This window comes from Meleagris gallopavo, chromosome 3 (genome assembly GCF_905368555.1).
Source record: "Meleagris gallopavo chromosome 3, MGAL_WU_HG_1.1, whole genome shotgun sequence".
Classification (NCBI taxonomy): Eukaryota; Metazoa; Chordata; class Aves; order Galliformes; family Phasianidae; genus Meleagris; species Meleagris gallopavo.
Window position 1 is genome coordinate 22207118 of NC_139406.1, and position 25355 is coordinate 22232472.

The following is a 25355-nucleotide window of genomic DNA, read 5'->3' on the forward strand; positions in this document are numbered from 1 at the left end:
TCAATCAATCAGAAAAAGCCAAATACCTCCCTCACGCACACAAAACCAACTAACCAAAAAAACCTGCCAAGAGTTTCTGCTGGTTGAGGCAACAGAGTAATTTTAGCACTAATATCGCAGCATCCAAAGTGATTTTGTACATAATTGGTACTTTGAATTGTCTACTAGCTTGGTGATTTATGATACAAAGCCATGGTTCTACTTCCAGATTCCAATGAAAGACTGCTATCATAATCATTATTTTTGGAGTTATGAAACTTCCTGAGTTCTCCCAGATACTCACTACAGCCACAATAGATACTCTGAAAAAGTGAAGATTTATCAGTTGTTAAGATGTAGGCACAAAGTATTTTCTCTGCGTGCAGTCCCCTGCAACATAGCCCATAGTATATCTGCTGTGTCAGTGAAGGGTTCAGTACCCTTCTAGGTTTATCTACTGCACTTAGAAGACCTGTGACACCACAGTTATGCAGGATAAGACCAAAGAAGTGTGAAGCAAGATGTGGGCAGCAACTTTCCAACTAGGATTGCTCACCTTTGAATAAACTTCAAATTGGCAATATGCTGCCAGAAATAAAAGGGCCCTCTATCACCAGAGTATAAACTTTCTAAGAACTTATTTACCTGCTCATTAATGCATTCCTAATACTTACAGATGAAGACTACAAGAAATTCTACCAAATCTCACGTTTCATGACATCATATGTTCCACTGGCTCAGCTAAGAACAGGCTTCTTCCCTAGATCAGCGCTCAGTGAGCATAGTGAGCATACCAGGCACACTCTTCCCATCTTGGTAGGACCCACCAGAAACATGCCAAGGCTGAGGATAAACAAGAGCACTGTGCTGGAGACAGAAAATCTTTGTGTGCCTAGCTTGTGCATTCTGCTTATAGTCAGAGTGGTAGCTCCAGTAAGTGCTCCCCTCCCAGGCCCTGTGACACGTAGGGCAACAGACCACAGCGTTAATAGGGAAGTCAACTGATCCTCCTCTCCTAGAAAACCTGCCCTTGTTCTCTTCCCTCTTTGCCATGTGCTCTGAAATAATGCCCTAAGAGGCCAAATAAAGACCATAATTACAGATTTATTTTGTGCCACATCCTCGATTAGTGATGAGTGTTGTTCTTGCTTTTGTGGATCCAATGCAAGATACCGGAACCTAAGTCAATTCAGACAAGAGGCTGGACGACGCAAGTCAAACATAGGAAACAGGCCACTCATTTTAGCTATATTGCTCACTTGAAGTTAATTCAACTTTGAATTTTTGCCTGGCTAAAAAGCTGAAACCATGTAAAACTGTCAAGTTTTACATGTTTCCATCCACAAAGAATAAAATGACCTAGATTCTCTCATTCTTAGATTCCCTCACAGTTCTGGCCAGATTTTCAGAGGCTTGCTAACCTTGGCTGAGTTAAGGGTTTATAATGAAACACTAAAAACCAAGTATGTTTGAGCTGGTTTGGATTTTATTATGAATGTTTTGGATGGCTGTAATGTTAGAGTCAATTCAGACATTCTGGGTACTTTTCATCCAAAAAAACTGCTGCTTCGAAAAAAATCCCATGTTTACAATAAATTAAAATCAATCATTACTTTGGGCCTGATTCTCCACTGCTCTATTCCAGCACAGCATCTGGTTTCAGATTATGCTCCTGTAGCTGCAGTGAATGTACCTTGTTTTTATATCCTCTTACTCACTACAATAATGAAAGTAATTATTGGAAAAAGTTACTTGCAACTTTAAACGCATAAGGTAGCAAAAGTAACAGTGATGAATAAAAAAATAAAATGCTATGAGACAGACAAAAATAATGCTGGCAATCCAGAGTACATAAGTAATAACTTAAAAAGTATCTATAATTAAAAAGCTTGTGTACTCAAGCTCCTTAGAAATCTCACCACCTTGAGACACATACAAAGATAACCTTTCATGGTATGGTTTGAGAAATGGAATATGATTTAATGGAGAGCTTCATCCTCATAAAGCTCGACCAAAGACATACCTTGACTGTCAACCTACAGCTATGAAAGAAGTTGAAAGAAAGTTATCTGACATACTGGGGTAATACAGATTTGTAATATGCTTTCTGCTTTAAAGCAGAAAAGGCCCAGCTCAGAGGGCTCAGGCTAACTAGATGGGGTGTATGAAGGAATATAAAAGTTAGCACGAATGCACCATGAGACAAGCTAAATAATGAAGCACACGGTTTTCAACCCCTGAAGATTTCTCATTCTTTGTTTAATAGGCTCTAAGGTTCTGGCAACGTGTAGTGCAGACCACTTTTTCCCCTTCATTCAGAATGGCGATTTCAAGCAAGGGCACAGTATGAGATAGGGGGGAAAAGAAAGATGAATTATGCTGATACTTAGGGTACTAAGTTCGAAGAAATCAGATGTACACATGCTACCTTCACAGACTTTTAGCACTTACTTTAGTTGTTCATTCTAAAACAATTTTTTTTCTCCTAAAAAAACCCCCAAACTATGAAAAAACCCCACTCTTTACATGCTCAACTTCTCAATAATAAGGTTGAAAAAAGAGGAGTTCCATATCAGGAAAAGAATATTCTGTAATACACTAACAATGTGCTTACCTTAACAACAGACAGTAGAGATGCCTGTTTTCAGTTACAAATGAGAACCGAATAATTCCTGGTTAACTTTGTCTGCACTTTAATGAAATAGTTATGAAAGGAGAAAGAAAAAGCATGCTTCAAACTTTGCCAATATCTAAAGAAAACAAACAGCAGCAGGATTTTGTTTTTACTTAAGTTTCATTATACTTCATATACAGAGAATTAGTACAACTTAAAACTGTTGTGTATTTAAACCCATGTGTATGATGAGAGTCGCCAGCATGTTCATCTGCAAGTGGAAAAGTCTCACTCTTGCCATTATTTCCTAGCATAACATATTTTCATATGTTCTGGGAATCTTTTTCCTGAATCAAAAATAGAACTTAACAAATTAGCAGACCTGTACCAAAAGCCTAGTCAAGAAATCTGAACTTTGTGGAGTTTGCAGTCGGCTTTACAATTTTATGGATAATTTTCTTCTAACGTAACAGAACTTGAATAATAGTGGCAGGAGAACGCCAGTCATTCGATGTTGGTCGGGAACAGAACAAGCAAAACAACACTGGTAGAGCCTTTTGCAACGCTTCAAAAGCCAGCCAGCCAGCCAGGGGCAAGCTACATTGTCCCTAAGTCACTAAAGCTTAGTCAGAAGAAAGCATTGCCTTGATGCTGCTTTGCAGACTGGCAGCTGAGTCATGTCCTCTTAATTTTTTCTGCTAATGGCCCACTGCAGGCCACTTATGTATGCAACCTTTGTGACTGTCAGGAAAAAAAAAACACTTTAGTTCAGCAAAATGCACCCGTTGTAGATCTCTCTGATGAAAACAACTCTCAGCCAAAATGCAACTAGTGACTTGCATAATGCACACACGAAGGCTTGGAAGTTATCTGGAAAGAATTACACACTGGAAGAGGGATTAACCTTGCAAATGTTAGTCCCTAGAGGGAATTCAAGACGCCCAGTCATTGACGGTGACGTTTGGCACTTTAAATAAGCAGCCTTGGTGAGAATTAACTTTATGCAAAGAAGCCAATAAACACATAATAAATTTCAGATAATTCATTAGATAAAACATATGTTAAAACTCTGCATCTTGCTTCTTTGTCACCTGCTAGAGTTGCATACTCATTTGTCTTACATCATCCAGAAGAAGCAACTATGGAGTAAGGTAAATGTCAGGGCAATTAGGTTTCCACTTAGCAGATGGAGCAAGATTTTCAGTCTTACTGAAGTGGAAATACAGGAGAGGTCTCCTGAGCCAGCTTCTGTGCTGTGTATGTTAGCACTTATTCAAGAGCTTTGAAGAAGAAATCCATGAAGAAGCCCCTATAAAACAACTGTGACCTCATATAATCTGACTTAGCAAGGAATCAGAGGACACCTTACGGCAGTTTCTAACTGGAAACTGCTCAGTGGTATTTCTGACACCAGTTTACTGATGAATCATTTGACAAATATTAGGTTTACCAAGCAAGCAAAATATTTGTCAGTCTTCCTCCATGCTCTGGCCATATTTCTACCAGTGATCAGTCAGTACTGATACAATATACAACACATGATATAATTCATCTCAACTTTGGCTACAATTGTAGAGTGATCATGAGCCTATAGCTTAAAGAAAACTGCTTATGTTTTATCAACACACCTACAGAAACTACTTTCCATCTGACTAATGCTTGCGATAACAGCAACCTCAGAAGTACCTTATACAGGCAGAATGGCCGTGAACTTTCCACCACACACATGTTCTAGAATGATGCTTCTCTCCTTCAGCTGTAAGCTAGAAGAAAAAATCTTAGCAGCATAACTTAAAACAGAAAATAACCCTTTTTCTCCCCACAATTTGCATGGTGGGAACTCCAAAGAGACTGGGAAGAGCAAGAGCAAAAGAGGTCTTCCAATTGTGAAGCAACAGTAAGTTGGAAGGTAGATGGTCATTAGACATGAGAGGTGCAGAGTGTTAAGACTGAAAAATCAAGCAAATAAATCAGTTCAGAATGGCCAGCACTTTCACATGGCTTTTCGTGGATGGGAATAAACTTGTGAGGGTAAAGAAAGATTAAAATGAGAAGACGTCTTATTAGGACTATTAGAAGTAGAATGCAAGTGAAAAATATTGCTTAGATCCCTGACTCTTAACGTAAAAGATCCAAAACAAGAACAAAAACATCACTTTCAAGATTCTAATAAACTCTTAAGAGAAAGCAAACTCTAAGGAAAAGTGCAGGTGACAACTCTGAAATGACAACATGCGCTATTACAGTCCATAAACACTTGGGAAAAGCCATTCGGTCTCATTTGTCCCAGTTCATTTAATCTCTAAATACAGAAGCTCATCTTCTTAAGACTAATGAAGAAATAATTTCTTCAGCCTGGTAGTTTAAAAGTAAACAAGTTTAAAATTAAACTATTTCCAATACATTAAAAATAACTGCTCTCACAAAAATATTCACACTCATCTTCCTGCTCTGAAAGAGGCAATCCAGACCTGACTCCAAGTTTCTTGCTTTGAGTGTTGTTCCAAAGCAGTTACTGTTTAAGTATATGTAATCAATTTACTTGGCAGATTTAATAACACTGAGAGGTATCAAAGTGACTGAAAAAGAATTTATAGTTGTCTGTTACTCAGAGAGCATTAGACAGCAAGATTCTCCTTCTTAGGAACTGTAAAATGAGTCTGCTATTAATACCAATTCCAGCCATACTCCTGCTGCCCCCTTACCATTAGATTCTTCTTGATAATTTTGCATTTTTACCAAGGGTTGGGCAAAAGCTGTCTCATTTGAAGGTCATTCCAGTATTTCTAATTAAACACTGTTTCTTCCTCCAAATACCCTTCATTCTCCTTCTTCCCTGTGTGACTACACAGCATTGTTAGGACAGGAAGCAGCATGACATTTCTGGAATAAGATCTTCAAAAAAAATCCAAATCCCAACCAAAAAAACTACTCCCCTTCACCTCCCATCCTCCCAAAAAATTAAAGCATAAGAGAAAATAACACAAAAAAACCTCCAAGCTCCTCAAACAAAAAATGACCAAAACAAAACAAAAAACCCTCATTTTTTTACATCAATTTTGAAAAATCCCTGGTGACTGTAATGAATCAGAATTAAAAAGTGACAGGAACAATTTTTCAAAACTATGGAATGAAGCAAAACTAGTGGAAAATGGTCAGTAGATATGCATTCACAAGAAAATGTACGAACCTGAACTGTAGAGACAATGAGCTAGTTTTTGGATTTAATTTTACCCAGAACTCTTTTCTCTCCTCAGAAAGGTGGGCCATAAGGTGTAACTTCTGCTACTGAGGAAACACAACAGAGCCAAGCATGCTCACCTCATTGGCTGTGCGACAGCACAGCTAAGGTTAATCCACCTTCATCATAAAGCATAGTCAGAAAAATATGTCCACGTCTCATCTATATTCTTCCGTTAAGTACTCAAAGGCAGCAGCAAGAACTCCCCAAGATCGTCTCTTCTTCAAGCAAAGCAAGTCGTGCCCTGTCAAGCCTTTGCTTACAGGTAGGTACTCCAGGCCCTAAACTACCATGACAGCTCTTCACTGGACTGCCTCCATCACATCAGTGCCTTTCCTGAATCGAGGAGCCCAAAGAAAACACAGTACAGCAAATATGGCTTCACAAGTGCTAAGTGAGAAAGAACAACTTTGCTGAATTTGCTGGCCATGCTTTTGCTAATGCAGTCCAGGATGTGGTTGGGATTCCTCAGTCCAAGGGCACACTGCTGCCTTATGTTCCTCAAGATGGTCTGCAAAACTGCTTTCTTGTCAGCTGGCCACTAGCATTTTTGCATGGAGTTGTTTCACCTCAGGTATAGGACTCAGCATTTCTCTTTGGTGACCTTCCTGAAGATCTGGTCAGGCCATTTTTCCAGGCTGTGGAGGCTCACATCCCCTCAAGCACATCACTCCTTCCCCAGGTCTCGTATTATGCACAAACTAGCCAAGAACACACACTATACCATGATCCAGGTTGTTAACGTGGATGTTAAACACTGTTGGCTCCAGCATCAACCCACAGGGGCCACTTCTGGTAACCGGCTGCCAACTGAACTTTGTGTCACTGATTACTAGATGATTCACACTGTAACAAATGATTCCTTCGTACTACAAAATGCATTTCAGAAGCAATTAAAAAAAAAAGAAAAAGACTGAGTTCATTAAAAACCTTCTTTATGAAAACATCTCCCAGTGTCTATCCAAACAGAAGCTTGTTCCCTGGAATAAGTCAGTGTGGCACAAGTTCAGGACTGTATTGCTGTAATGTAACCATGAACACAGCTATTACTCATCTCCAGGAATGATTTACACCAAGAGCTGCTTAGAGTTGCTGCATTGAAGTGCAAGCTCTAAGAGAGTGTGTCAGTACTGCCACAAAGATGGCCAGCCTCACAGGGAGACCGCAGTACCTTATGATATGTCTGAAGGTCACTGACTCTGAAGCATCCCAAGAAGATGGAGATTATAAAAAGTGTCAATTAAAAATAAAAGACCTAATCAAGTCTGTATGAAACAATAAGGCAGATTTGTCCCCAGAAACTGTGCATTAAAAATGTTACTGATTTTGAATAGCAGTGTTACTGCTTCTGAATCCTTCAGTGGTGCATGTTTTGGCAGAAGAGCTGAATGATTTGCATCATTCTGTACTTTCACATAAAAGCCAAACATTTATATTTGCTGAGCAAGGAATCTCCATAGCAACTTTTCGTGCAAGAAATCCTCACTGACTATTGGCAAAACCACCAGTGGGCATCTGAACACAACAATTCACAGTTGAGGGACAGTAGAAATTGTACCTGACCTTCAACTTTACTTAGAACACAAATCAACATGTTGCAGGAGCGGGGGGTTAAAAACACAGCTGGAAAGCTGCATCCCAGGGCCTAAATCAGTGCTATTTTTAACTGCTGCTTCATAACACAAAGCCATGGCTATACTGACCCATAGTTTCTAGAGAAATACAATGCCTTTGATTTCACAAGAAAAATTCATTAAATGAGTGTGACTCCTCACGGACCGCAATTCAGCTTCAGAATAGAACTGAAAAGGGATCACTGAGCCCTGCTCCCCACACCACAAACCACCACACAAAAGACACTCACTCCTGGAAGGAGCCCAAAACATCTGCACTGGTCCCAGCATCAGCCACATGGCACTTCCCCCAGCGACATGAGAAAAGCACATATCACAGCACATATCACAGCACAGCAGCAGAAAGGCCACTGGCCACTGGCCTAGACTCTTACAAGCCTTAGAATTCACCAAGGATTCAAATGCACCTGGGAAGCCAACTACTGCTTGAAAGCTGGGGTAGTGGTGGTAGTTTTCCACAATCCAAATGTCCTTAATTATTGTCATTTATTCTGATTAGTAACAAGACAGATGTTCATACTGGTATTAGTTTCTGCAAATGCACTAACAAAATGAGCCATACAGTATGGAACCTGTGCATACAAAGACAGGCTGAGAGCTGGGGCTGTTCAGCCTGGAGAAGAGAAGGCACCAGGGAGACCTGATACCAGCTTTTCAGTATCTAAAAGGGGACTGTAAGAAAGAAAGGGACAGACTCTTTAGCAGGACCTGTTGAGACAGGACAAGGGGAAATAGTATCAAAGTAAAAGAGGGGAGATTTACATTGGATAGAAGAAAACAGTTTTTTATGCTTACATGTTGCCCAGAGAGGTGCTGGATATCCTGCCCTTGGAGACATCCAAGGTAAGGCTAGATGGGGCTCTGAGCACCCTGATCTGTTCATTGCCAGGGAGTTGGACCAGATGACCTTTAAAGGTTCCCCCCAAACTAAAACTTTTAAGCACCTACTAACAGACTCTGCAGTCCATTCAGAAGGTCTATGCTTACACTCCACTATCATAAATTTAAGTGATCATTTTGCTGTTATTTAAAGCCCCTTCTCATTCTGTTCACTGTATGCAAAAAGAGATTATTTCTTTCCAGGTAAGTAAAAGGCTATAGTGGAATGATGGCTTGTTTCTATCTGATGCCAATTTCATTCAGGTTGAACATGTATTCACTCAACGCTGTCTTGCAAGATTTGTTTAATAGATGTCTTTCTTTTCTCCCATGTAGATGCTCTTCAGTCACAGAATTGCAGAATCACTAAGGTTGAAAAAGACCACTAAGGTCATCAAGTCCACATACCACCAGTGTTGCCCACCAAATCATGTCCCCAAGTACTACATCTCCAAGTTTCTTGAAAAATTCCAGGTATGATGACTCCATCAGCACTCTGGGCAACCTACTCCAATGCATTACTGCTCTTTTAGAGAAAAAAGTTTTCCTAATATCCAACCTGAACCTCCCCTAGTGCAACTTAAGGCCATTACCCCTCATCCTACCACTAGTTACTTGGGAGAAGAAGCCAACCCCCACATTGCCACTGCCTCTTTTCAGGTAGTTGTAGGGAGTGGAAAGGTCTCCCCTGAGCCTCCTCTTCTCCAGACTGAACAATCCCAGTTCCCTCAGCAGCTCTCCCTAAGACGTGTGATCCAGACTCTTCACCAATTTCACTGCCCTTCTCTGGAAACGCTCCAGGACCTTGATGTCTTTCCTGTAGTGAGGGGCCCAAAACTGAATACAGCACTTGAGATGCTGCCTCACTGGTGCAGAGTACAGAGGGACAATCACATCCTTAAATCAGGTTGGGTTGCTCTTGCTCTTCTGAGTGTCACTAATGCAAATGCATCTGGGCTCATTCGCCTGCATGACTTACCAAGAACAGCAGAGCACCTTGAGCCGAACAAGCTCCACAGGGACCAGTGAGCCACCCCTGCTCACCTGTCTGCATCACTCTATTGGCTCTCTGGATCCTGCATCTCATCTGCCCCAGCTGCCATCAGCTGGCAGCTCCTGACCCCACCGAGCAGCTGGAAGGCAGAGGAAGTAGCCTGTTTACTACTTTTTTAAGTAGAGTACCCAAAATAAAATATGCTTCTCCAGCTGAATCTTAACCAATTCTAAGAAAAATTAATCGAGGGAACACAGCTTGCAAGGTACCTCTTAGAGACCATCTAGTTCAACACTAGTTCAGTCCAACTGAGCCCTGAAAACCTCCAAGGATGGTGATTTTCACAACATATTCAGTAATCCACTGCAGAGCTGCACACCCCTCCTAGCAGAGAAGTTACTCGTAATGACTCATTCTCAGTGTGCATGCTGCTCCACTCATTATTGTTTTACTGCTGTTCAAATTAAGCAATGAAACAGTGGTTTTCAAATCTGAGAGTGTAGCTTCTGGGAAAATAATACCCATTAGCATGGCAAGTGACATTAAGCCTGGGTCGTTTCCTTTTGTGTATTGGATGTTCATATTCTCTGAAACGAAAGTAAATTCTGAAGGAATCAGAAGTGCATCTGAAATACAGCTAAGAAATGCTACACCATGTGATAAATTTAGACTCCTTTATGTGCAGGCAGTTCAATAAGTACAAGGGGGAATGGTTTTAAGCTCAAGAAGGGAAGGTTTAGATTGGATGCCAGGGAGTAAGTTCTTTAGAGAGAGAGTGGTGCTGGAACAGGCTGCCCAGAGAGGTTGTGGATGCCCCATCCTTGGAGGCGTTCAAAGCCAGGTTGGATGGGGCCCTGGGCAGCCTGGTCAAGTATTAAATGGGAAGGTTGGTGGCTTTGCCTGTGGCAGAGGGGCTGGAACTTGATGATCCCTTCCAACCTAAGCTGTTCTGCGATTCTGTGATTCTATGATTTATCAACTTCACAGCAGATTGCTGTGAAGTACATATGACAGCCTATCCAAATCTACAGCTGAATTTTCCTTTGTCTCCACAAACAAGACAGTGCACACACAGAACTTCTGCCCTCAGTTCCAAAACTCCTACTCCCATTTAGATCCACTTGCCATTGAACACCACTTGGGAGACTTATATTTGATGCTAAGTATGAGATGCACTTACTGAAAAGAAACACACTGAACAATGTTTAAGTTTTTAATCTTCATAAAAACTGACAGATCATGCCTTCAGGGGCTGAGGGGAGCTTATGAACTACCTGCTAAGAATGTAAAACCTTTCCACTTAAGCATTAATTTTTTGTAATCCAGCCCTTCATATACTTATCCTGCTCGAGAGCCTCCTGATGAGATGAAGTTATTCACAGTGATTATTATCCATGGTGGATGTTTCTATAGAAATAGACTCGTGCACCATACAAATATCTTGCCTTTGAGAACCTGTGCTATTAGCCAGCGCTGCTTCCAGCTGCAAAAGCAATACTTCAGAGGCCCGTGTGGGAGCAAACAAAAGGTGCTTATCCGTGTAGTTCTGTGGGCCATGAAGCAGCAGAAGGAAGCCGTAAGGAAGACAGCATTCCCTGAGAAGTCCCAGTCACCTCTGAAAAGTTAATGACCCACAGAATGGGTATAACTACCTCTACAGTGTGCCTCAGAGGCCCACAGCAGATCTACACTGCTTCTTGCCGAGCTTTAACTTCTTACTGTGCTTTTTTTCTGAGATCAGCATGCACAAGTGAAGAGAGATGGGAAAAAGGCAGTGATTTTCTCTTAGAAACTGTGCTTCCTATACCAGTACAAATCTTCCTGGAGGCTGCAGCCTTAACGAAAACAAAACTTTTGTCAGAAAAAATAAAATAAAATAAAATCAACCTACCTCCAACGAAGCTTCAGCTTTCAAGAAAGTGCTCAGCCAAGTGCTTCCTTATTAACCAGACCATTTCAGTGCCTGTTTTTGAAAGGTGACTGCAACGAAGCACCTCACAGTGCTCCAGAAGTTTAAGGAAAAACAGAACTGCCAGCAGCTTTGGATCCCAACTCCTGCACTTTCACAGACTGAAAAAACACGTTGTCCCTGAGGTCCCTTGGGCTCCACCTGGCAGGAGTGGCACACTGCAGGGCATGAGCTACGGATCCAAGTGCATTTCCCTGGCACCTCTTCCTCATGCCATACTGCATCCAGCAAATAGGAAGCAAAGATGCACCAGCAGTAGCCTACACAGAGATCTCTCTAAATTTTCTCTAAAATGGGATGCTCCAGGTGCAGCTTCTGCTTAATAAATGCTTACCAAATTGGACAGGAGAAGAGACAAGTGTAATCTCAGCTTTTAACTACTCTGTGTAAGGTCAAATGAATTCCAAGGAAATTTTTCAGTCAAGTAGACAAAAACCTGTAACTCTACTTGAAGGCAAAAGGAATGGAAGGGAGAATGGAAGAACAGTGATAAGGTGTGAACACTGACCTGAATCTCCAATAGCGCATTTCAGTGGAGGAAAACAATCACCACTCACTTATTCTTCTTTCCCCATGACCTGCAGTCAACACTTCATGCAGACAAATCCTGTTTTTTCAACACAGCATCCTGGGCAATGCTACTATAGATGGAGTTGCTGAAAACAACGCTATATGTTCAAAATGTGCTCTGCAGTATTACAGCTGTTACTCCAGTTATGAGCAGCAGGCAACTGCTCGACTAATAGCATGGGAATGGATCAGGTAGCTGTGGCAGAAGTGAAGCCATTTATGCAACTCTAAGCCACAAGTGTCAGGCAAGTTTAAGATGCAGTCTGTACACAGCCTCCACCAAAGCTGCTATTTTCTTACTGCTATCGTTAGCTTTGACTAACACTTCATCAAATACACTTAAAGTTCATTCACAGTGAGACAGTTCAGAGATATGGAAAAGACTTGCAGTATCATAAGCAAACCCATTTCCACTTCCAAGTCATTTATCTGCTGTTGGAAAAGGGCATGTTGGCCCCGAGCAGTTAGACCTCCTCTGTTTGGCATGCCTTAGTTTTTTTTATCCACTATAGAAAATTAAACAAACAAACAAACATATTTAATACAGGTGATCAGCAAAATAACACTGCTTTCAAATTAAGCAGCAGATTACAACTTCAAAGAGTGTAAAAGATAGATGAGATGAGAGCACATCCTCAAATGGGGCACAACTGCCAATATCACTCTTGTGCTTTGAAGTAGCAAGCTAAATCGAAATCAAGGTACAATTATAGTTCTTTACAAACAGCATCTTAACCTAAGAGAGAAATTTTACCAAAGTGAAAATCACTTGTAAAAAAAATTGTTTCAATTTTTTTCTTCAGATGATAGAAGCGGGTGTATAACCTTTTCCACTCAACAAGCTACCTAAGCAACTGGATGTTGACTTACTTCTCACTAGATGGAAATAGGTCCCTCCAAAGATATTTGCCTGAAGACTGGGATTTGCCTTACTCAGGGAGAGGTCAGATTTGGGTTCATGTCCTCTGTGTCCCAGGTAAATATCCTTAGTAACTGAATTTCTGGCTATTTCAAAACCGGATGGTACCTCTGCTTCTGCAGACGCATGTATTCCCGTTACAAAGTTTGGATACCAACTAGTCAGTGTTTTCCAAAGGAAAAACATCCTTCCTCAGAAACATTCTCTGTGTCAACAGACAGAATAGTGCTTTTGACATCCATCTCTGAAAATATTAGGCAACCTAAGTTTCTTCTACTCCCTTATTAAATTTCAAGTGATTAAACTAAATGAAAAAATGAGAGCCCAGTTCAGCAGCACAGGCACACTCCTGCTGAATAGTGATGCTTGGATTTAGCTATGGCCATGCCTTCGAGCTAAGCTCTAGGATCAAGCACTGTAACTTGTATCTAAATCTTGCATTCTTAAGTTTATCCAGAAGGGAGGAGGCATTTCGGTGCAAGCCATCTGCTCTCTCCCCTCTCAGGTTCCACAGTGTATTACTGACAAGTCCTACTGAATTTTAAAAGCATGGGCAATTAAACATATACAATGCGTTTGCAAGTAATGTTTAATTTAATTATTCGTACATGCATGTATAATTTAAAAAAATCCCTAGAAAAAACAGGAAGAGAGGAAATTAAAATCTGCAATGTATTTTAAGGCCACAGATTCAAGCACACATTTTACAGATCCATTCACTTCCACTCTACCTGCTAGCAGCTGCCACTTATGATATAATATGTTGATAAACTCATTTACTGTACACTGAGCTAACACAATTTAGCAAGCTCTTCATACAGCCAGGAAAGAGATATGACCATATTTCTGCTTGAATAGAAAAATACAATATCTGTAATAAGTTTCCCAGTTGCTTCCATGGCCTTAACATTACTTCTGTGATCTGCAAAGAGTTAACTACTGGGTTTCATAATTAATTATGCTAACAGCATATCTTGGTGTTATTCAATCAATAGAACAGCCCTTTTTCTTCCTCCTTCACAAAACAGATTTCTAATTAGGGAGGGATTAGTTCATCTCCCACTTTGCTCAAAACTTGCATTTAATATAGTGGTTACAAGAACACTGTTAACTAACTAACTTAATAAATACACCATCACTTCCTTTCCTAACCTACTGGGATTCTTATTGCCTCCTGCAAGCAAGAAGCACATGCTGAAACTCCTTGTGACTCCCGTAGCAGTTCACAGCATTGAGTATCTCATAGACTTGGCCATTTAAAGAGTTTAACAAGTCTGCATATATAATGAACTTCGTGAGAAATGCTGTTTCCATGGAGTGAAGAAAGTTATTCCTCAATGAGGACTGCTCAGAGCTGTTAATTAATGTTTTCTTCCCACTGAGGGTCATCTTGCATCTCTTTCTATTCCTTCATACAGTGGGACTAGGAGCTGCAGCAATAGTGAGTGGCAAGGAGGTCAAAGTGTTTTTGGCATCCATGAGAGGTGGGGAAAGTTTTCAGGAATTGAAGGGACACATCCAGCACCAGTAGTGAAAAACTATACACAGCTTTTCTACACAAGTGTATGTACTGGTGCAAATTGTAGCCACATAAAATACACACTTCTATTGCTAAGATCAGATAGTCACAAAAAAATGGGTGACTAGCCCATGTGTGTTTTCAGAAGTGGTTCCATCTCAGGGAATGCAGCCTTAGCATAACACCATGCCCACAAAGTTTTCAGACGTGGTGGGCCTGTAGTTAGGGGTTTTCATGGTTTGGTTTGTTTAGTCTTTGAGAAAGAAGGGACAGAAGAGGCAGAAGAGTGGAGAAATTCTGTAGCAGACCATGGAGAAGATTAGAGGGAAAGGACAACAGTCCAGGGAGAACAGAAGAACCATTTTGTCTGATGCTTTGCCAATCCTGTGTTAAACAACAAAACAGTGTTGGAAAAAAATCTGTTATATGGCAAGAGCTCCATCCTGATGAAAGATAAGTCTGAGCACTATCTTCTGCTGAGTTAGTGCTGTAAATCTTGGCTGTTGGAAGCTTGCTCATTTGGTGAAGATTTCCATGTTCGCTACCAGCTACTGCACAGTAGCCTTGAAGTGCTGTAAATTTAGTCCATCAGTTTTCAGAGCCTTTTGGAGGACCAACTCCACTAAAGTCACTAATGATTATCAGCAGTAGTTTCAGTCTTCCAAACAAACAAACAAAAGACTAAATAACTAGAAAAATCAAAGTACACCTTTTCAATAAGAAGATCGTATTTTTCGAATGAGCTCTTCTTCTGATCTCACTCAACAAAATATCAATTAGAAATATTCCTTTACTGAAAGTCTCCTGTGTCCTCTGAGCTATCCAGCCATACCCATCTCCCAATCCAGGCATTTCTTTACTTTACGGCACCTCTTCTCATTGCCGTAGATTAACACAGGCTCCGCTCCCAGTGAAGTTATCCCCTTATTTAAGCCAAGACTCAGTGAAGCAAGATGGAGAAAACGGAGACCATAGCAATGGAGCTATATGGTTGTGAGATGGTGTAAGGCACTTCAATAAATAGACAAAAGGGAAGATTGCCATGTAATCTGTAGAAAGATGTTACTCTACACAACATACTGAGAAACACTAGATTGAAAAGATGGCTATCAAGAAATGGATTAAATGTAACTTCAGAGAAGCACCTAAGAATGGAATTCATCATCAACTACTTTCCATGATCTTCAACATATGGTTATTGACAGTAAGGCTGTTTTGCTCCCTTTCTAAGCATAGATTTCTGATTATGTTTGTCTTCCCTCCTCTCTTAGCTCAGAATTTTCCATAGAAAAAGTCATGAAAAAAGAATCTTGCAGCTACAAAGTGTTGCATGCTCAGAGCAGCACCTCCCTCCTCTCCTCTGAGCGTCCCAGGACAGCTTGTACTCATCTCTATCACCAGCATACACATGTAGCTCATATCAAGGCTGTGAGGAACTTGGCAGCATTTGTCTTTACAGGCTTGCCACTCCCAGAGTTTTGCTGCTTTCTGACCTGAATTATAACACAGAAGCATGAGCCAGAAATGCCTACTTTTGAGTTAAGAATCACAATAATGTGAAAAAGCACAAGTTTGTATGGTTAAGGTGAAAAATCTGTACTAACCACTTAATTTCTCCGAGCTTGACTGAAGCCCAGATCCCATAAAACCAGTTTGGAAAAACAGGGATTTTCTTCTGTTAGGCCCAGTTTCAGGTGAGGATTGGAGACCAGACCGATGCTTGTACTCATTCCCTTACAGAGTTCATTTCAAGTGCAAGGAGAGACAAAACCACTCACTACTTCCACATTTAATTAAGTTAACTAAAAATCGGGGTCTTTGTTGTTTATAGCTTAAGAAATAAAACTACCAACAAATTCTCTTTTTTTTTTTTTTAAACAGAATTTATTTTCTATCACCCTAGGAAGAAGATAATTACAGGATTTCAGTTTTGACACTTGTAAACTTCCAGTGTGCTCTGTGACCTGCAAGGCTCCGGCTACCTTAGAAATGCCAAAAGAAAAAAAATCACTGTCAGAATTTTACAGAAATGCTGCTATCAGAGGTCACTAATGGCTCTTAAAAACTTTCCAAAAGAGCAGAAATGCTGGGAAAATGCTTAAAAATAACAAACCTGGCCCCAAAATAAAAACAACAGTACTTGATTAAGAGCAAAACAACACAGAGGCTTCAGCGTCTGTTATTTGTACACAAAAGTCCAGGGAATTATAAACTGAGCTCGGAAGGGAATATGACAGGACAAAAAAAGTCATAAACCAAACAGCCCCTATCCTAAACTGCCCATATATAATAAGAAAGTGCTTTAAGGCAGAAGTGTGTGTTTGTGAATTTTGGCTGCATCTGTTGCTGTGTGCTGCAGCGTTCAGACGCTTGGGGATCTGCCATCACAAATAAAATGAACGGTTTGCCATCAACATACCAAACATTAGTGGTCTCTAACATAACTGCAGGTTTTGCTCATGATTGCATTGCCAAAAGACAGCAGGGTTTTTGTTCAGCTGCTTGCTTCACTTTCTCACTGTGAAACAACTGCCTTTCTAGCTATCTGAACTTATGATCAATAAATACGCCTTGTTATATGCTTACAGTGAAACCACGAGGTTTCAGCCATTAGCATTCAGCTCCAGAGCCTTTAATCACACAGTCATCTTTCAAAATAGTTACCGTGTGAACAACAGAAAGAAAATGCTATGGCTTCTCACAACCCAGTCCAAACAACCCAAAACTGGAGAAGACATTTCCACGGGAATACCCACAGAATGTTGAAAAGGAAGTCTGAAATCTAGAAGTTCTTCAAGTTTCTGGCTTCCTTTGATTATCGTTTTACAAGCAATGGACTCTTAACGTAAGAAATGATCTTGTTTCAGTGTGGTCAATTGGTACAGGATCAAAAACTCAGATGTGATGAAAAGTGAAAATGTTTGGGTTCAGTGTAAGGAGAACAAAATACCATCCTGTACCTGCCCGTGGCTATACCAAAGTTCAGGTGAAAGCACTAGAACTTGTCCAGTAAAATACACAAAGCAGAAAGACAAGTGCCTTCTTTAGTCAGCCAAACCATGTTAAATGCACACTGGCAGAAGAGCGCATTAAAGACAAAGTCTCTCTTAGAAGCAAAAGTGCAAAAGATCACAATGACAACATCACTGCAGGCAAGGTTTGTTAGCCCACACCCAAGAAAATGAGAGAATTATTCAAGAAGAAATATTAGCATCCTGCCTTTGTCAGTCTAACAGAGTTGAAAGCAAAATCTTTGCCATAAAGCAGTGTAAAAAAATCCAAGCAACTATTCTTTTCAATTACATTGCACAGAGTAATCAGCTGTCAAAAAAACAAAACAAAACAAACAAACAAACAAAAAAATACTAATCACTAAAATCCATCTCATGGAACTCAGATGTAGGAGATGTCCACTCAGAATTATTTGAAAGTATTTGCATGTGTTCTATTAGCTTTCACCCAACATCTCCAAAGCACAGCTGCTTATCACACACACATTTCAGTGTACTGGTGCACCAAACATTACCATCCTTGAAATAAAACAGTGACTGAAGCAGTAAATGACCAAAACTTGCAAGTTGGATGAAAAAAATTGAAAAGATGAAAATAACAGCAGGAAAGGAAGTGACCACTGTGTGCCAGTTACTCCACTGCTCTAACTTGTTTGGGATCTCTTCTGACTTTGCACCCTGTGGGTCCTTCTCATCTCCCTCTGTGTATCTCATCTAGATATTCTGATATCACTAAAATGACCATGCTTGTCTTTACTGGACGTATATTTGCTTGTACAAGAAATTACAGAATAGATATTTCATGGTGATCACCTTAAATGTTGTGTGCAAATTGATGTTGGAATCAAGCAAATCCATGCAAGCACAATGCACAGATGTGCACTCTTCTAATACAAGCACAGGGTTAGCACTCCACAAAACTACTATAGAATAAGATACACAAAGAAGTCTTACTGGCAGTGGCAGAGGCCAAATGTAGGACGATAATTTCTGCATTTCTCCTAAATGTTCCATAGCCTGGAAGTGACCCTAGAAATTACCATGCCACAGATACACCTCCACATGTTGTACTGCTCAAGCTTGAATCAGATGGGGCGGAAGGAGAAGTCTGACATCAAATGAAAAAGTGGGCTCCGACTACTGTCTTTAGAACTGTGCCAACCCATGAAAAATTAGTCTGACATGAGGTATTTTGCTATATCAGTACTTTTCAAGAGTGGATTTTCCTAGAAGTGGTTCCATACCCTAGTTTACTTCAGCAGAACGTTGTCTCCCATAAAAGACAAATAGATACTACTGGTTGTACTCTGGCAAGTCCCTCAGTAATTTCTTATTGGGGTATGCTGCTACTAACAGGCCTCAGCGATCTGACAGGGAAATGCACACACAAAGGACCAGTTGCTCCTCCACTAGGATTTAATGATTCTAAAAACTGAACTGTAACCAAGCCTTAAAAAAAAAAAAAGAAAAAAAAAAGTTTCCAGTGCTAGATTACCCATATCATCAGCTCACAGTCAGAAATCAACTCTACCTGACTTTCCAGTTGTATTACAAAGCACCTTCTCTTGACATCTGTAAAAGACAGTGAAATGGAAACGCAAACTGGAGAAGCCATTTCCAGAAGATAAACTCTTCGTCGTTCCCTCTGGCTTGCAGCTCAGCCAACCTTCTATCTGGAGGAAAGACCTTCGTGATTATTTTCCTGCTTTATTATTAGGCTGGGAACAATAGCCCTTTTGTTCTATGGCAAGGATACAGGAGCCGAGCGCTGCGCACAATTGTGTGATCATCGCACAGCGCTGTGTCCCAACCTTTCTGAACCCCCGCAGGCACAAAGCTAACCAGCTGACTGGCCAGGAGATAAAGGAGGGTCCGAGGCAAACAATGAACAAAATTGTCACTCTGAACAATGCAGAAGGCCACTTCAGTATTCCCACAACCTCTTGCCAGTTTTTCTTTCCTTGGGTGATTTCCTCCGTCAAGTAACGGCTGTCAGTTCTGACTGCCTAAATGATTAATTATTCTGACTGTAAATATTCTTAGGAGAAATGAGAAGGTTGACCTAAAGCCAGAATGCTTGATGCGTGTGTTTTTAATAATTATCATAACTTTATGTCCTCGAATTTGAGGAAGGCTCTGAAACACTGAGTGGTTTCCTCCCTGAGCTGCCAGCCCCAGCCCCCCAGCACCCCTGAGGCAGGTTCAGCTTACAGTGCCCGTGGCACCTCATCACTGCAGAGGGTACCCACAGAACCAAACTACTGCACGAGCCAAGGCAGAAGTAATATTCCAAAGACAGAGAGACTTTTCTTGAAGTGTTTTTCCCTGGTTAGGATCTAATCAGAGCCTTCTGGGTGTGCAGCAGCAGTCACAGTGCTGACTTTCAGCCATCTGACAGCTGCATCTGCTCTTTGCTGCACTTTGGGTACGACGGCTTCACGCAGCCATATTGCCAGATAGAATGGTAAGAGGTTGGGCATTCATACTGTGTTTTCAGTGGGTCAAAGCTCTTCAAGCAGCTATGTATATTTCGGTTGTTTACTCACAAGGTCAAGTTGTCCCATTTTGTGAAAAAAATCTATCAGGGAAGAACTAGAGCATGGGCATCCAACCTCCTGGTTTCCTATGGCCATTTTAAGTGAGGGCAAGGACCACATATAAAATATACAATACAATTCATGTATATAAGTAACAAAACTTACTTTATTTTTTTTGTATTTAAAATATTAAAAAAATAGAGCAACAAGAACATAAAACTAGCAGGATATGTGACCTTATTGTTGTGAAATTAATGCATCAATGTCTGGTTCAACTGCACTGGTTGCAAGCCTTAGCAAGTTCGTGAGGTGTTCATCAGAGATTTCTGATGAAATTTTACTCTTCCTATGCTTCATTCTTGACAGTAATTGTTCACATATGTGCATACTGCCAAAAAGCAATGGCATGAATAAGGCCATCCCCATGAAGTGAGGGATACCTTTCTTTGGTAAGAGAGGTCTTACAGAAGCCAGGTAAAAAAAGATTATATTTTTCTTTGAACTGGATATTGGATTGCAACTCTATACATTCCATTTGAAAATTCACTGGTAATTATGACAACTGAAAATGGAGTAACAAGTATACAAAAAAACAGATTATTTTTTTGGAACTCTTGAAACTGGTTCTCAAATCCCTTTACCAAATCAGAAAGCACGGCTGCATATATTTTGCTGTACACAGGACTGTGTTTTGCCAATGTATCAAAATACATAAAATTATTTGCCACAACTTGATCTTGCCATAATTGATTTCATTCTGAATGCTGTTATGGTTTGAAACGTGGCACAAATAAGCTGATTTTCACCTCGAAGACACATTTAACTCATTTAAATGAGTGGTCAAAGCCACCAATAACTCATGTGCTATCACAAATTTTCCTTTTGATTCCATAAGTGACTTGATTACATTCTGCAAATCATAAAATCTTTTTAGCATCTTACCCTGACTTAGCCACTTTCTCTCAGAAAAGTAAATGATGCCCGCATAATCAGCATCCACACTTTCAAGGAACTCCTGGAACTGGCCATGATTAAATCCCCTGGGCGTTATGAAATACACAGCTTTGATGATGATTTACATAACATTACCAATTTTAAAAGCTTTCACACATAGATTTTCTTGATGTACAAAGAAGTGATACTTCATCAAATGTGAATTGCTGGTGGCAATTGCATTGTCTTCTATTAGTTTTATAGATCTTTCTTTTTTACCAACTGTGGCCAGGGCATCATCAGTAGCTATACCAGATATGCTGACAGAAGTTAAATAAAATCTCTTCAGTGTAATTTTTACTGCTTCATGCAAATAGATGTAGTTGCATCTTTTAATGGCACCAAAGAAACCATTTCTCCAGTGACATCACATTTGTTATCAATACATCTAATAAAAATGGCACAACGAGCAATATCTGCAGCATCAGTACTTTCATCTACTGTCGAACCATGAAAAGCATACATTTTTGCATATAATGTCTTTTCAAAGTGAAACCTTTGAAAACTGACGCAATTTCCTTACAAATTTGTCTCACCAAAAAAGTACTCATCTGTCCATTTTTCACTAATTCTCTTCCTTTTTCAAAGTTTTGTTTTCTTCTGAGATGCCACTAGGTAGGTTGAAATTATTATCTTCTACACTTGCTGTGTTTTACTCACCAAGTGGCACAAGCACATGTGTAATACACTCAGGTCTCCATTTGACTGAGTGTGTGTGGTGGGTGTGAGAGGTAGAGTCAGCACTGCACTGCACCCCCCCCCCCCCCTTGTCCTGGTTTCAGCTAAGACAGTGTTATCAGCACACCAATGTTTGGTTGCTGCTGATGCAGAGGAGTGAAACCTGGGCCAGGTTAGGAGGAGGGACACAGTATGAGTTGTGCCAGGCTGCAGATTGGATGTGCCCACACTAGAAAGGTCTCCACCTCAGAGAACTTTTCGCTTTTGCTCATTTCAGACACGATCGGCTTTGCACACGGTGACATGGTAATGCTCAGCAGAGTCACAAAGATCAAACAGCCAGCAACAACCCCAAATACACTATGAAAGCAAAAGATTTGCCTCCACTTGTACTGCTGTAATCGTAATGTGACAGCTCAGATGCTAGTGATCCAAGTACACTGTGTGCAAGGGAGAAAAGACATGTTCTAAATTCAGTACAATTCTGTAATAAATACCACGAAATTTCAGACTGATTACTCTTTGAACTTCGTGCTTCAGCCATCATACTGGGAGAAGAAGGCTACAGGCAGATCTCAAAAAAAAAAAGAAAAAAAAAAGAAGGGGAGGGATGGAGGAATGGAACAGAGATTAAAGATAGTTTTTATTATCCACAGTAATGGAAGCTTAAAGTTGGAAAAGAAAGAAATAGAAAACCAGGAATGAACATGTCCAGGTTTTTACACCATGTGTTTCATGTGGAGCACTGTGTTGCTCAGTCACCAGGCAAGCATGTGCGAGATCTGGCAAGATAAGGGGAGGAAGCAGCAGGAGCTGTTACAAGGAAATCTACAACCAAGACCATGGGATCTTTGGAAAAGTTGTGCTAATCATTAGGAAAATCATGTATGCAATGGAAGTTCTACTGTGCATATTTTTGTTTTCCCTCCCCACCTTCACCATACAAAGTAAAAATTGTTTGGGGGTAACACCCTATCACTTGTATCTTCCACAACAGTGCCCTAGTATGTTGGCCACTTTCAGATCCTATGAAAATAAATGACGCCAGTAAGAAACAGATAAAAGAAACCACTGCCTTCGCTGACTGAAAGCTAACTTGGCAAAACTGTTACTTGTTCTTTACACAGTGTGTCCCCTCTAACGACACAGGAAGAAATTTATGACCTGGAGCAATGGTTATGGGGATTCTGTTTATTTCACCAGAAAATGAACTCACAACACTGGAACATCCTTACTCTCAAATAATACTGTAGTGACTTTTTCCTTAGAGTAATGATTTTTGTCATGCAGCCCTTGGCATGAAAAGTAACGGGAGAGCAAACAGCATCTTTATATAAATAGTGACAGGTCAAGAGGGAATGGCTTAAAACTTAAAGAGGGGAGATTTAGACTAGATGTTAGAAAGAAATTCTTTATTCAGAGGGTGGTGAGGCACTGACACAGGCTGTCCATAGAAGCTGTGGGTGCCCATCCCTGGACGCACTCAAGGCCAGGCTGGATGGGGCTCTGGGCAGCCTGAGCTGGTATTTGGCAATTCTGCCCATGGCAGACTTGCAACTGGATGGGCTTTAAGGTCCCTTCTAACCTAAGCCATTCTGTGATTCCATGATTCTGTGAAATACTAAATGCAGTAAGATGTTCAAAGAAACATTCGCATATCTTCCTTCCCCTATCAGTCCACTCCGAATGAATTAACTTTGCAGTTCAAGTTTACACAGACTAATTTTATGAAACTCATTTATAGGTACACACACACGAATAACAAATGCAAAATGAAAGCAATTCTCAAATTCAAAGAATAGAACTGGATTTGCACTTGTTCTTGGCCTCTCAGCTATTTGCTGTCTTGGAACTCATGACAGTCACTGAATGAAAGACTTCTTATTATAAGATCATACTATTTGGAGACTAGGGTACAAATATATGCTGGAAACACTGTCTCTGGTTGAATTTTAAATGGATCCAATATTTAGGTTTCTACTTCTTGTATAACAAACTGTTTTACCCAAAGGCCCCAAAACTCTTGCCCTCCAGTAACATTTTCTTGGTTCCATTTTAGATAGGCCTTATATCACTTTAGCATGGTTGCACAATCTTCACACCAAAGTAAGCAAAATTCCCCTTCTTCAAAAGAGAGTAGATCTACAGTGAATATTTGATTTTCTGGGATGGTTCACAGCACTAAGACAAGCTGTTCCTATCCCTTTCACACAGTAAATCCTTGCTCATTGTGACAAAACAGTGCACTGAATTTTGGCCGATTCTGTCAGGTAATCGTTACCTCCATGTAGAAAACAGCAGCTTTGTGAAAACAGAGCACATGGAAGGGATTGCAAAGACAGAAGTTGCAGATAGGAAAAAAAACTTATTTGCCAGCTGGTGCGTTTTTCTCATTTACATAGAGAAGGCAGAGAATTGATTATTTTGGGATAAAGTCCTAATGACACTGGCACAAGGAAGTCTGCTGAGAAATCAGAATGCTAGTCATAACATCTTATATATCACAACAGCTGAAGGCGAGAGGATGACTTCATTACCTAAGAAAAATAAGCCTATTGTCATCCACTCCTTGGCAGCGAAATAAGAGCTAGCAGTACTTTGCTCACATGAATGCTGGTGACAGTCAAAAAAGTTTAATAAAAAGACACCTTTTCTTCCACCTTTCACTCTCTACTAAATTTTAACCCTGCTATACCAGGCACAGCTTGATCCTCCCCACCCAGCACAGCTAAGCACAAGCTAGTGGAAATGTCTGCAAGCATAGCTAAGGCACGGCACAGCACTGGAAGCTCTACCACTGGAGAACTCCAGAGGGAAATGGGGAAGAAAATGCACTATACACACCAACAAGGCACTGCAAACCAGTGCAAAGCTATGCAAAGCTTTCATATTGTTCTTCTACAGCTGTGACAGGAAGCAGCATACTGAACGCTGAGTCTACAGATATCAGTTTGTAGAGTCCTTAACCACAGAGGTGCCACACATACCTACTTTAAGTATCTATTTCAGCATAGTGTAAACACACTGTGTAATAGCGTGAGATGACAAGGGAAGCTTGTAGAAGGATTTGTAGAAGGATTAAGTCAAATTAACTGCTGCTTGCTAAAGAAAGAAATTCAAAATCTTCAGAGTATGTCCAACTGTACAGTCAAATGACAGCCTCTGAAGAAAGCCAGCAAAGCTCTCTGATTTCACTGTTATTATGGTTCATGCTCAGGTGCACGGACAACAACAAGTTTTACAAGAAACCAAGAGTTGAATGGTAAGGGAGAAGACAGATGTAATAACTGGAATATCTTAAATGTGATCCTTCTCTTTGGGGTCTTCTCCCTGTCTGACTACCTCTGGGTTACAAACAGTAGTCCTTTTATTAGGTTACACTGCTAGATATATGCTGCTAAGTATTTGTAGTATTTGCGATATTAGTTTGTGCCGATACCAAGGGATATGCAGTCATTCTCAAAATAGCATAAAGTAATTCTGACAATTCATGACATACATTTAATTGTACTATCAAATTGCAAGGGGTTTCTCCCAAGCTCATCAGCCACAGATTTAGTGGTCTGACTGCTCTGCGCTGGATCCCTCGGCACACCAGCTGTAGCACTCACCACTGCAGCCTAATAGACAAAGTAATAGAAGAGAGTTGGCAGGAAAAAACAAAAATGTGATTTTATGGGCTAGCATATACCCGCAAAAACAGTGGTGGAACACAAGCCCAATCAATATAGGACCATGGGGACCCCTGTTTATGTAACACGAAGCCAGAACGCATTAAACTCTGAAGTTCTTTCCAGTGTTAGAGGTTTGCAGCATGC

General features: G+C 40.5%; 1 protein-coding gene across 5 annotated transcripts in view; it reads right to left on the bottom strand.

The window, feature by feature from the left end:
• FBXL7 (F-box and leucine rich repeat protein 7) overlaps nucleotides 1-25355 on the bottom strand; it is a 167835-nt gene that overhangs the window by 47422 nt on the left and 95058 nt on the right. Inside the window, exon 1 of one of the 5 annotated variants that reach the window (XM_085220435.1) lies at nucleotides 5915-6579. The exons of the other annotated variants lie outside the window; for them this stretch is intronic. The gene's annotated coding sequence lies outside the window, so the exon portion shown is untranslated. Of the gene's footprint in view, nucleotides 1-5914; nucleotides 6580-25355 lie in introns of those variants that run through there. 5 annotated transcript variants of the gene reach the window in all.